This window comes from Macaca thibetana, chromosome 15 (assembly GCF_024542745.1).
Source record: "Macaca thibetana thibetana isolate TM-01 chromosome 15, ASM2454274v1, whole genome shotgun sequence".
Taxonomy (NCBI): Eukaryota; Metazoa; Chordata; class Mammalia; order Primates; family Cercopithecidae; genus Macaca; species Macaca thibetana.
In genome coordinates this window covers 98,093,515-98,106,682 of record NC_065592.1, presented here as the reverse complement: position 1 = coordinate 98,106,682, position 13,168 = coordinate 98,093,515, and the positions used below count along the sequence as shown (strand labels likewise).

Here is a 13,168-nt window from a genome sequence, read left to right as displayed (position 1 = left end):
CTCTCGGGTTCTCCTGCCTCAGCCTCCAGAGTAGCTGGGACTACAGGTGCCCACCACTACGCCCAGTTAATGTTTTTTGTATTTTTAGCAGAGATGGGGTTTCACCGTGTTAGCCAGGATGGTCTCTATCTCCTGACCTTGTGATCTGCCCGCCTTGGCCTCCCAAAGTGCTGGGATTAGAGGCATGAGCCACCGCGCCCGGCCAAATCTTGAAGTCCGAGCCTCTCACCCTTGGAGAAGGCTGCAAAGCGGGTCAGGACCCCAGTAGTTCTAAAAAGCTCTTCAGGTAGTTCTTTACTTTGGGTTTTGGGGGTCGTTTTGGGGGGCTACAGGAAGCTTTTGTCACAGATTTACGAAGGGTAGCAAAAAAATTGGCCTCTGGCTTTTTTGTACCTGTCTCTGACTTTTTGCCCCAGCCAAGGGTTTGTTTTCCTTCACTGACTCATTGATTTTTGGCTTCTTCCCTGGGCCTTTCCATGGGGTCTCAGACTCTGCAGCCTTTGGGGTATCAGAGGCTGGCAATGCCTTTCTCTTCTTCCCACCAGGTGTGTGGGGATCAGGACTCTTTTCTGGAGACTTCCTTCTATAGCATGTTTTTTTTCTGTTTTGTTTTGCTTTTGTTTCTGTTTCTGTTTTTGTTTTTGAGACGGAGGCTTGCTCTTGTTGCCCAGGCTGGAATGCAATGGCGCGATCTCCACTCACCGCAACCTCCGCCTCCCCTAGGTTCAAGCAATTCTCCTGCCTCAGCCTCCCGAGTAGCTGGGATTACAGGCGTGCGCCACCACACCCAGCTAATTTTGTATTTTCAGTAGAGATGGGGTTTCTCTATGTTGGTCAGGCTGGTCTCAAACTCCCGACCTCAGGGAATCCGCCCACCTCGGCCTATAGCACGTTTTTCAGTCTGTATATTTTCATTAGCTGGAGTTTTTCCTATGGTTACCAGTTGTAAAATTTCATCTTTTGATTCATTTGTCACTTTATCCAGGGCTTTTCCTCTGCCGCAATTTTTATCCTCATGCTCTGGTGTCTATTTCTTCTTTGATTATGGTTTCTTCACTGCAGTGCCACCATTTTTAGGTGCCACCTCATCTTTACTTAGGACTGATGCAGGCTTCCTAGCCTGTTGCCTTATCTTTTTGTTTTTGTTCCTCTCCTTTTGTTTTTCAACATTTTTTTTCTCTTCATTTTCTCCTCGCTGCTTTTTTCTACTTATTAAACATAAATTTTCTGGTGGCTTCATCCCAATTGTTGACAAACAAGGAAAAAATAGGAAGGGCAACCGATTTCTCAGTTTCCACAAACAGGAGTTTCACGCTCTCCCACTTCTCTGGCAATTTTTCTGAAAGTCCTTTTGCGACAGCAACAATGTTTTCAATGATGTGCTCAATCTGCATCCCAGTGTGACCGATGTGTATAGCACTGAAAGAACCACTTATAGAAATACTTAGACGGTTCCACCTATACATTCATTGATCTCTCTTGATAAAATTCATAGACAGAAGGTTTACAGATACTGAAACTACTGGAACTTGCCTTTTTTTTTTTTTTTTTTTTTTTTTTTTTTTGAGACAGAGTCTCGCTCTGTCGCCAGGCCGGAGTGCAGTGGCACGATCTCAGCTCACTGCAACCTCCACCTCCCGGGTTCAAGCGATTCGCCTGCCTCAGCCTCCTGAGTAGCTGGGACTACAGGCGCCTGCCACCTCGCCCAGCTAATTTTTTGTGTTTTTAGTAGAGACGGGGTTTCATCGTGTTAGCTGGGATGGTCTCCATCTCCTGACCTCGTGATCCGCCGGCCTCAGCCTGATACTAGAACTTTCTTTGATAGAAATGTCTCCTAATGTGTGAGGGTAAGAGCCACCTAATTCTGGCATCAGTATGGAAGAAGTCAAAACTGCTCAGAAGGTGGAGCTTGGCTTCATAGGCTTTATATTCCTTTTTTAAAGTTTTGGAGGGGGATAATATGAGATGTAGTTTTAATTCCATGCTTGTTCAAAAGCTTTCTATAGAACTGGTCTGTCTTTTCAGGAGTTGAATTGAGTTCATCCTTGGTAAATAAACAGATTTCTTCTAAATGTGATTGAATACCATGAGGCAAGGACAATCTGACCCTCAGTTCTTTACTTGGAATTTTCCATACCACCATTAAAAATAAATTTTCATTCTTGTTCAAAAGCAATCTGGGATCATTTTTCCTGGACTTTCGATGTGTCAACAGAGTGTCCACTGCCTTTCTAACCTGCTCTTTGTGCAGCTGCTTCAGTGCTGTCGGGGACTCTGGAGTCGAGCTAGCGGTTGCAGTCGCAGCTGAAGTTGATTTTGTTTTCATCTTGTGAAGATGTGCCTAGAAGTTGGTTTTTATTTCCACAAGCTATGTATGAGAGTGCTTGCTTTCCCAAAGCCTTACCAATAAAGTATATGGTCAAACTTTTGGAATTTTGCCAAGCTGTTAAGGGATAAAAAATATTCAGTATAGTTCTAATTTGCATTCTCTTATCATGAGTGGGGTGGAGAATATATCTTTTTAATGACCATTTGCATCTTTTTCTATGATCAGTCCATGCCTGTCTCTAACCCATTTTTCTATAGGATCATTGATGACGATGATGATGATGATTATTATTATTATTATTATTTTTTGGAGACAGAGTTTCACTCTTGTAGTCGAGGCTGGAGTTCAGTGGTGCGATCTTGGCTCACTGCAACCTCCACCTCTCAGGTTCAAGGGAGTCTCCTGCCTCAGCCTCCCAAGTAGCTGGGAGTACAGGCACGCGCCACCATGCCTGGCTACTTTTTTGTATTTTTAATAGAAACGGGGTTTCACCATGTTAGCCAAGCTGGTCTCGAACTCCTGACCTCAGGTGATCTGCCCACCTCGGCCTCCCAAAGTGCTGGGATTATGGGTGTGAGCCACCACGCCTGGCCAATTATTTTATTTTCTGTTTTTAAGAAGCTCTATATATTAACTCTTGATTGAAGCTGCAATTTTTGTAAGCCAGTGTGTCATTTGTCCTTTTTACTTTGTCTTTGTATTTGCTATGTGAGACTATTTTTGGTCAATTTTGCCAAGAAAGACATCATTTACAACTAGGGGTATTACTGTGATCTCATAAAAAAAAGATGCAAAAGAAGTGAGCTTCAAATGGCCTACTGAGTGACCCCAACATTTAGAGGTCAGGTAGAGGAAGAGGACCTAATAAAGGATTCAGAGTAAACAGCAGAAGAAAAACCAGAAGAGTGTGCTTCACTGAATCTGAGAGAGACATTAACTCCCAATTATTACCCTAATAACAATATACATACATAACATAATATTTAATATATGTTTTTCTTTTAAAATTCTTTCTCAAATCACTTTTACATTAATAATTAATTTTCAAGCAGTTTCCTGGGGTCTATCAGTATGTGAATTTTTTACTAAAAAAATTAACTACATTTGTAGATTTCTTACATTTCATCAATGAATTGCCTAATGCGTAGATATTGAAACTCTTAAGTTCCTGTCAAAAGGGAAGTAAACATAAGACACATCAACCAATTGCAGATATAATATAAAATTAATAAACTTAGGCTGGGTGCGGTTGGCTCATGCCTGTAAGCCCAGCACTTTGGAAGGCTGAGGCAGGGAGGATCGCTTGAGCCCAGGAGTTCAAGACCAGCCTGGGCAACATGGGAAAACAATGTCTCTACAAAAAGCAAGCAAGCAAACAAAAAAACTCCACAAAAATAATTGTCCAGGCATGGTGGCACATGCCTGTAGTCCCCGCTACTTGGGAGGCTGAGGCGGGAGGATCACCTGAGCACAGGAGGTCAAGGCTGCAGTGAGCTGAGATTGCACCACTGCACTCCAGCCTAGGCAACATTGAAACCCTGTCTCAAAAATGGATAAATAAATAAAAATAAAAATAAATTTAAAAGTAGAAATAATAAATATTGAAAGGACTTATGAATTAGATAAACTTTAGGTCCTATTTAAAATAAACTGTAAACAATTTGAAGCCATTGAATAAATGTGAACACTGACCAGATATTTGATGTTATTAAGAAATTAAAATTGGCAAGGCACCGTGGCTTACGCCTGTAACCCCAGCACTTTGGGAGACCGAGGCAGGTGGATCACAAGGTCAGGAGTTCCAGACCAGCCTGGCCAAGATGGTGAAACCCCACCTCTACTAAAAATACAAAAAAAATTACCTGGACGTGGTGGTAGGCGCCTGTAATCCCAGCTACTCGGGAGGCTGAGGCAGCAAAATAGCTTGAACTTGGAGGGCAGAGGTTGCAGTGAGCTGAGATCATGCCACTGCACTCCAGCCTGCCTGGGCAACAGAGTGAGACTCTGTCTCAAAATAAATAAATAAATAAAATAAAAAAGAAATCAAAATTTTCAGGTGGGATAATGACATTGTAGTAACCTTTTTAAAAAATGTGTGTCTTTTGGAGAGCCATACTGAAATACTTATGAATGAAAATATATGATGCTTGATATTTGCCTCAGAATCATTCAGTGGGGCTGGGGATGAATGGAGAGAGGGAATAAGATTTGTTGATAATTGTGGAAGATGGTGATGAATATAAGAGTTCATTTTACTATTCTCTCTACTTTTGTACATATTTAATATTTTCATAATAAGAGTTTTCTAAACTGGGCAGAGTAGCTCACACCTATAATCCCAGCACTTTGGGAGGGTGAGGTAGGGGGATTGACTGAGACCAGGAATTCAAGACCAGACTGAGCAACATAATGAGATCCTGTCTCTACGAATTTTAAAAGTTAGCCGGGCATGGTGGTGTGGCCTATAGTCCCAGCTACTCAGGAGACAGGTGAGAGGATCCCTTGAGCCCAGGAATTCTAGGCAGCAGTGAGCTATGATCACACCCCAGCCTGGGCAACAAAGCAAGACCCTGTCTCAAAAAAAGAAAAAAGTTTTCTAAAAGAGAAAATAATAATCAAATTTCAGTTTCTATTGACTTTATCTCATTGAAGGAGAAAATAATCATTACTCTGCTGTATTACCATTGTCCCAGCAATATGAGTAACATGAAACATTGCAACAGGTATGTTGCTGCAAAATAAAACATGTTGGCGTGGAAAGTGCAAAGTAAATTGGGGAATTTAAAGTAATCTTGCCTTAAATGTTACATCAAACAGTTACTGTTCAGTGACTTAAATTCTCTTTTAGTGCTTATTATAATTTTATTATATATAATATATTAATATAAATATATATTTTTATTTTTTTACTTAATTCTCTTTTTTGTAAGGTACTCCAACTCTCACCTGTTCTAGTGTCTCCTCCCTAGCCCTCACTAACCTCTCCTTGCCAGAGATTTTCTCTTCATACTTGCTGGTCGTCTACAGACATTGAGGAGGGGCAGTCATAAGCCATATGGAATCAAGGAGATGTCAGGTCCTGGTGCTTCTTAAATACACTCTCTTGTTTCAACTTCACCCTACACTCTGCCTCTAGGGGTACCTGGCTCCATCAGTTCCTGAGTCTTCTGGGCAGTTCTGTGGTACAAAAGAGGTGGTTGCCCAGATTTCCCACCAATGGTTCATGAGTCAACCTTCCTGAATGGCTAAGTCATTGTCCCCTTCCATCTGTCTCATACTTCCAAAGGTTTGGTTTTTCTTCACCCATTCATTCTGTCCTTGTGTCTTTTATAGAGACTAATACCTTTGTTCAGCTCTCCATATTTAACTGGCTAAGGATCTTGAGCAAGTGTCCTGAAGATGATAAATCCCAGTGTCCTCATTTGTGAAACAGACTGTGTTACTTAAAGTTCGAGAATCAGAGACTTTCATGAACCTATATAAAATTACATAATGTAATAATTTTCAATTTTCTGATATCTCAGTTATTCCGTTCCACTTGACCACATTATCTTGGTACTGAAAGGTAAGTTCCAGTACTTTACTTTTGTCACATTCATGGCTGCTGATACCATTTTTAATTTTTTTATTTTTAAATTTAATTTTTTTTTAGAGACAGGGTCTCACTCTGTCACCTGAGCTGGAGTACAGTGGCTATTCACAGGTGTGGTCATAGCTCACTGCAGTCTTGAACTCCTGAGCTCAAGCCATCCTCCTCACTCGGCTTCCGCAGTAGCTAGGACCATAGGCTCATGCTACCATGCCAAACTTGATCCCATTTTCTTTTTTTTTTTGAGACAGAGTCTCACTCTGTCACCCAGGCTGGATGGAGTGCAGTGGCACGATCTCGGCTCACTGCAAGCTCCGCCTCCCGGGTTCACACCATTCTCCTGCCTCAGCCTCCCTGAGTAGCTGCCTGTCACCACGCCCAGCTAATTTTTTTTTTCTTTCTTTTTTTTTTTTTTTTTTTTTGTATTTTTAGTAGAGACAGGGTTTCACCGTGTTAGCCAGGATGGTCTCGATCTCCTGACCTCATGATCCACCCGCCTCAGCCTCCCAAAGTGCTGGGATTACAGGCGTGAGCCACCGCGCCCGGCCACCCCTTTTTTTTTTTCTTGTGGAGATGGAGTTTCACTCTTGTTGCCCAGGCTGGGGTGTAATGGTGTGATCTCAGCTCACCGCAACCTCCACCTCCTGGGTTCAAATGATTCTCCTGCCTCAGCCTCCCAAATAGCTGAGATTACAGACATGCGCTACCACGCCTGGCTAATTTTGTATTTTCAGTGGAGGCAGGGTTTCTCCATGTTGGTCAGGCTGGTCTTGAACTCCCGACCTCAGGTTATCCGCCCGCCTCGGCCTCCCAAAGTGCTGGGATTACAAGCATGAGCCAGCGCACCCAGCCTGATCCCATTTTAAAACATCTTTGAGGAGAAGACCTACTACCATCTCTTTGAAAATGCATTCCAGAGGATTCCTTGAGCCCAGGAGTTTGAGGTTACAGTGAGCTATGATTTTGCTATTGCACTCCAGCCTGGATTACACGGCAAGACCAAGAAGGAACGAAGGAAGGGAGGGAGGAACAGAGGGAGGGAGGGAAGGAAAGAGAAAGAAAGGAGGGAAGGAAGGAAGGGAGGGAGGGCGGGAGGAAGGAGGGATGGGATGGTGGAGGGAGGAGGGATGGGAGGGGAGGGGGGGAGGGATGGAGGAGGGAGGCAGGAAGAGACGGGGGAGGGAAAGAGAAAGAAAGGTGGGAAGGAAAGGAGGGAGGGAGGAAAGAAGGAGGAGGAGAGGGAGCGAGAGGAGGGGAGAGGAGGAGAGGAGAAGGGAGAGGGAGAAAGAAAGGCAGGAAGAAAGGAGAGAGAGAGAAAGAAAGAGAGAAAAGAAAAAATGCATTCTATTGATTGAGTTTATAAAACTATTAAGGCGCTCCTGCTTCAGAGTGTGTACTTTACAAGTACTCGAAGAAAAAATCATTTCAGGTTGCCTGAAAAGCAGCCTTTCAGATACTTAAAGATTTATATTGCGTCTGATGATTGTCAGCCCTGAGATAAAATGTAAAATCACTTTTATTCTAAAATAAGTGGAAATGAAAGTATAAATGCTTGCATGAGACATAATCTTTTAAATTTCTCTCTTTATCCTTTAGACATGCTTTTCTAGAAGCTATAAAAATCATGTTTACCTTTTAGAAAGGAAATATGAAATGCCACCTTAATCTATGCAATCTCTATTCATCTTAAATCTCTGGAGAACTTTGTCAACGTTAAAAAAAAGTAAAAATTTATGAAGATAATTTTGTTATTTATAGAATGGTATATTTCTATCCTTCTGTGCCAGTTATCCTTAAAATATATTTGAAAACAAATGAGATTTATATTCATTGGTATTATTAAGTGGGAATGTATTATGTGAAATTAAGACTAAATATGACTCATTCAAAACTGGAAGGAGTAGCTATATAAGGATCCAAAATGAAACCTACTGTAACAATCTTTCCTATCAAAGGATTGCCAAAATAATTTGAAAATAATCCAGATAAAATATTTTGGGAAGTGGTAAGGGAGCAAAAAGATCCTCTGTTACAAATTATGATTAATAACATTTCCGGCGCTTCTCAGCCTTTTCCTCCTTAGGGATGTTCGAGAAGTAGGATTGCAGCAGATATGCCAATACATGAAATTTAGAATTAACGGAAATTATAATAGCATCACATGAGTGTTAGAATATCTGGAGTTATACTAAAGAATTCCAAGAAACATCATAACTTCTAGATTCCACTAGAATCTAAGTTAATCAAGACATACCCTTCCATGCACATATTACAATGAAAACAGAGACAACTTAGAGACATCTGCCAAACATTTGCAGCGCAACCTTTCTGGAAATTAAAGAAGACTGGAGAAGACATTGAATGCCTATTTCTTAGGATTTTGGTCTGGAACTGTTACTTCTGCATATTATCTTTGTTCTGCTGATGGCCAACTACATTTATGTTTCATAAACTTTCTCCACAGCATAGACCTCAAAAAATGATTCCTCGAATCTTTACATGGTGCTGGACTTTCCTCCATATGAGAAAAATAGATAACAATATAACCTCTTTAACTCTGAAGTCCGTAACTGCATTCCACACTCTACTTATTTTTCTATTCTGATGCTTTTTTTATTGATCACTTATCTAACTCAACAAATATTTATTAAACCCCTTTTTGCACCAAGAACTCTTCTATGCAGTGGTGATGTCTCTGTACAGAGGACGAACAAGACCCCTGATCTTGTAGAAATTAAACATAGGCAGAGAAATTGTCCTGGATTTTACTATTAAAATAAATCTAAGCAAATTGGAGGTAATTCAGAAAAAAGAAAAGCAGAAAAAAATAATTCCACATGCATAAATTATCGTTAGGATTTTGGTTTCTTTGTTTCTAGTTATTTTTTTTCCTCTGCCAGGACTTTTGTTTTTATTTTGTTGCTTTCCTTTGTTGAGTGTGTATGTTGAGGGGGTTCTGTTTAACATCTGAGATTCTACGTTCTTCTGCTTATAAACATGTGCCTATGTAACAGCATAATCTTCATGGCCATCATTTTGATATGGCATAATATTCAAACATTCACTTTTCTTTGAGATTGGTATTTGAGTAGGACCCCTGACTTAAATTCACGCATCCCATCCCTAGGAATAACTGGTCTCCACAAGGGTTTGTTAGGGATGCTCCTTATATTCCCAAATCCTCTTTTAGCTTCAGGCTTGCTGACCAGAGGTCACTGGGTCTACAACACACGCACCCAAAGAGGAGACACATGTTTATGCAGCTGCTTGATGCCCTAACACACTTCCCCGTGGAGATCACACGATGAGTTATGCTTCCATTCCCAGACCAGACCAGATCATGAAGGGCTCTTTTGGCCTATGATGTACAGCTTACAGTAAACTTCTTCAGAAATGCAGTTGACTTTGAGTCCCAGAATCGTAAACTGAGCCATTGTTATCACATTGGTACTAGGTGAAAATATGTTCAGCACTACAAATAACGGCCATACAAGTGAATTTTCGGAATACAGCTTATTTATGAAATGGTGACTCACATAGCAATGCTATTTTTTTCTTGGTAAAGGGAACAATTGTTAATGGATAGAATCAATTATGTTCGCCCATTTATTTTATCCAGATACAAGGCAGCTGGGTTGTGTTGATGTGGAAAACAAAATCTCTGGCTTTAGAAACATTTGAAATAGTTCATACAATAGGATCTGGCATGCAGGCCTCAAATCCCAAATGCACTATTCATGTGCAGAAAGCAATCTAGGTTTCTGGTGGTATACAAAAACAAAGGTATGCACCTCAATTAGCTTCTGATTTCAAAGAAGAGTGGTACATGTTAACAACTCACTATAACATGAGCCAGCATGAAGCAGAGTATCACAAGAGCGGCAGAAGCTTTTAAAAAAGTCCAAAGACAACCCAAGGAATGGAAGATAATTTTTGCAATTCGTATATCTGATACAAGACTTGTATATAGGACATATAAAGAACTATTACAACTCAATAATAAATAAACAAGTAATCCAATCTAAAAATAAGCAAAGGATCTGAAGAGGCTATTCTCCAAATAAGAACTACAAATGGCCAGTATACACATGAAAAGATACTCGACATTAGCCATCAGGAAAATACAAATGAGATACCACTTCACACCCTAAAAGAGATCCGTAATAACAATTCTTGGTAAGGATGTGAAGAAATTGGAACCCGCATACGTTGCTGATAGGAATGTCAAATAGCACGGCTGCTTTGAAAAGAGTAGCAGTTCCTCAGAAGGCTAAAACAGGTCAGACACACTGGCTTACACCTGTAATCCCACTGTCTTGGAAGGCCAAGGCAAGTAGATCACTTGAAGCCAGGAGTTCAAGACCATTCAGAGCAACAAAGTGAGACCCAGTCTCTACAAAAACATTTTAAAAAATTAGCCAGGCATGGTGGTGCACATCTGTAGTCCTAACTATTAAGGATGCTGAGGGCATAAGATCACTTTAATCCAGGAGTTCAAGGCTACAAGGCTATGATCCCACCACTGTACTCCAGCCTGGGCAACAAAGTGAGACCCTGTCTCAAGATAAAAAAAAGAAAAGAACAGAAAGCTAAACATACGCTACCCTATAACCCAGCTATTCTACTCCTAGGTATATACCTGAGAGAAATAAAAACTTATTTCCACACAATGTGTACATGAATGTCCTGTTAAAAGAAACACTTTAGACAAACTTAGAGTTTAATTGAGCAAAGAACAATTAACAAATCAGGCTCTGGGGCTGCCACATGGTCACATGACATTTATGGACAGAAAAAAGAAATGATATACAGAAAACATAAGTGAGGTCAGAAAACAGGTGGATTGGTTACAGCTCCGCATTTGCCTTATTGGAATGGGGTTTAAACAGTTGGCTGCTTGTGATTGGCTGAAACTCAGCTTCTGTGATTGGCTCTCTGCTACTTGTTACAACGGTAGGTTACAGTCCCTTTATTCCTAAGAGCCAAAAAGTGAACACAACCCAAATGTCCATCAATTGATGACTGGATAAATAAAATGTGATATATTCATACAATGGAATACTATTCAGCAATAAAAATGAAGTATTGATACATGCTATAACATGGGTGATGAACTTTGAAACTATCATGTTCAAAGGAGAAGCCAGTCACAAAAGACCACATCATTATATGATTGCATTGATGTCAAATATCTAGAGAAGGCAAACCTCTAGAGACAAAAAGGAGATCAGTGGTTGCCTAGGGCTAGGGGAGATAGAAGGTCGGGGGTGATGGCTAAGGGGTACAGGGTTTCTTTTTGAGGTAATGAAAATGCTGTAAAATAGATTGTGGTGATGGGCCGACAACTCTGAAAATACTACCAGCCCTTGAATTGTACACCTTCAATAGGTGATTTGTATGGTTTGTGAGTTATATCTCAATATAGCTCTTTAAAAAAAGAATTTGACCAGGTGCGATGGCTCATGCCTATAGTCCCAGCACTTTGGGAGGCTGAATGGGAAGGATTGCTTGAGCCAAAAAGGTTGAGGCAGCAGTGAGCCATGATCATGCCACTGAACTCCAGCCTGGGCAACAGGGAAAGAAAGACCCTGTCTCAAAAAAAAAAAAAAAAAAAAAATAGAATTTGAGCATAGTGGGGAGTGGGAATGAGGAGTGACTGTAAGGGGTCATGAGGCATCTTTCTGGGGTGGTGAGAGCTTTACAACTTTGTAAATTTACTAAAAATCATTTAACTGTAGCTATGGTATATGCTTTATACAGCAATACAACATTTTTTTTTTTTAATTAAGCTCCCAGAGGGCTTGGGATTCCAGTTCAGAGAGGCAAGAAACACTTTTGGTTAGAACCCAAACTCCTGGAATAGTTCCAGAAGCGGAAGGTCTGGAGGGCAGCATATTTTATGGCCAACCTGGTACCATTGGAGGGATTTGTGGCCATCCACAAGGACCAAAGAGCTGCTAGCAATAGTATCTCATAAGTTGCAGTTAACCAGTCATATGTTGATTTCAAAGTGGGTAAGTGGCAAAGAATGGGCAACTTGGGAAGATCCACATTTCTCCTGGCTCCACCTGAATCTCCAGAGCACGGGGTAATGAAAGTTTGTGGAAACCCTCCAGGTGATTCTAATGTGAAGCCAAAGTTGAGAATCACTTCTCTAGAGAAAGCTGGCTGATATGGTTTGGAGGTTTGTTCCCTCAAAATTTCATGTTGAAATGTAATCCCCAGTGTTAGAGGTGGAGCCTGGTGGGAGGTGTCTGGGTCATGGAGGCAAGTCCCTCATGAGATGGCTTGGTGCCATCTTCATGGTAATGAGTGAGTTCAATAGATAGACAGATAGATAGATAGATAGATAGATAGATAGATAGATAGATAGATAGATAGACAGACAGAGACAGACAGACAGATAGATGATTGATAGATAGATAGACAGACAGAGACAGACAGACAGATAGATAGATGATTGATAGATAGATAGATAGACAGACAGATAGATAGATGATTGATAGATACAGAGAGGTAGATGTTCTTATCTATCTCTCTAGGCTGACACACATTCACTCAAACTGATGCTCCCTTCTCTTTCAAGTCATTAGATGGAAGAAACAATTTCCTATCCTGATCAGTGTGGATCGGGTGTGACTCGGTGTGTCACACAAGTAAGCAAACATCACTTGACTTCTACCTTGATTTCTGAACAGCACACAAATGAAAAAGGAAGGGATGAAGCAGCTTAGGGCAGGAGAAGATGAGAAAGACATCACAGTTCTAAGGTGAACTCATACCTGTTTCATTTTAGTAAGGAGGCATTACTTATTACTATGGATTTTAGCAGATTAAATAGTGAATATTTGTTTATAAATGAATTTTTCCATGAGTCTACTAGACTAGGAGCCATGAAAGCAGAGCTTTTCAAACCCGAGAGTGCATCAGAATCATCTGAATGGCTTGTTAACATGTCCTGCTCCTTCTTTCCCAGATCCTGATTCAGCAGGTCCAGGGCGAGGCCCATGACTTTGCACTTCTAACGAGCTCCTAGGCAATGGCTTGCTTCAGACCACACCTCACCCCTATGCTAGAAGGCAGAATCCACCTATGTCTCAACGAGTTACATATTTAATCAGTGCACAACATATTCAAGACCCTCCACTAGCTACTTGATAAGAAGGAATACTATTGGTTTTTAACAGGTTCGTAGTCTTGTAGAAGCAAAAATGTAAAGAATTTCTGCCTTTTGTCAACCTTAAACATAT

General features: G+C 40.8%; 1 pseudogene; it reads right to left on the bottom strand.

Moving 5' to 3' along the window:
* Positions 1 to 253: 253 nt before the first annotated feature.
* On the bottom strand, positions 254 to 12,927 carry LOC126937328 (ribosomal L1 domain-containing protein 1-like; annotated as a pseudogene).
* Between the last annotated feature and the right edge of the window lie 241 nt (positions 12,928 to 13,168).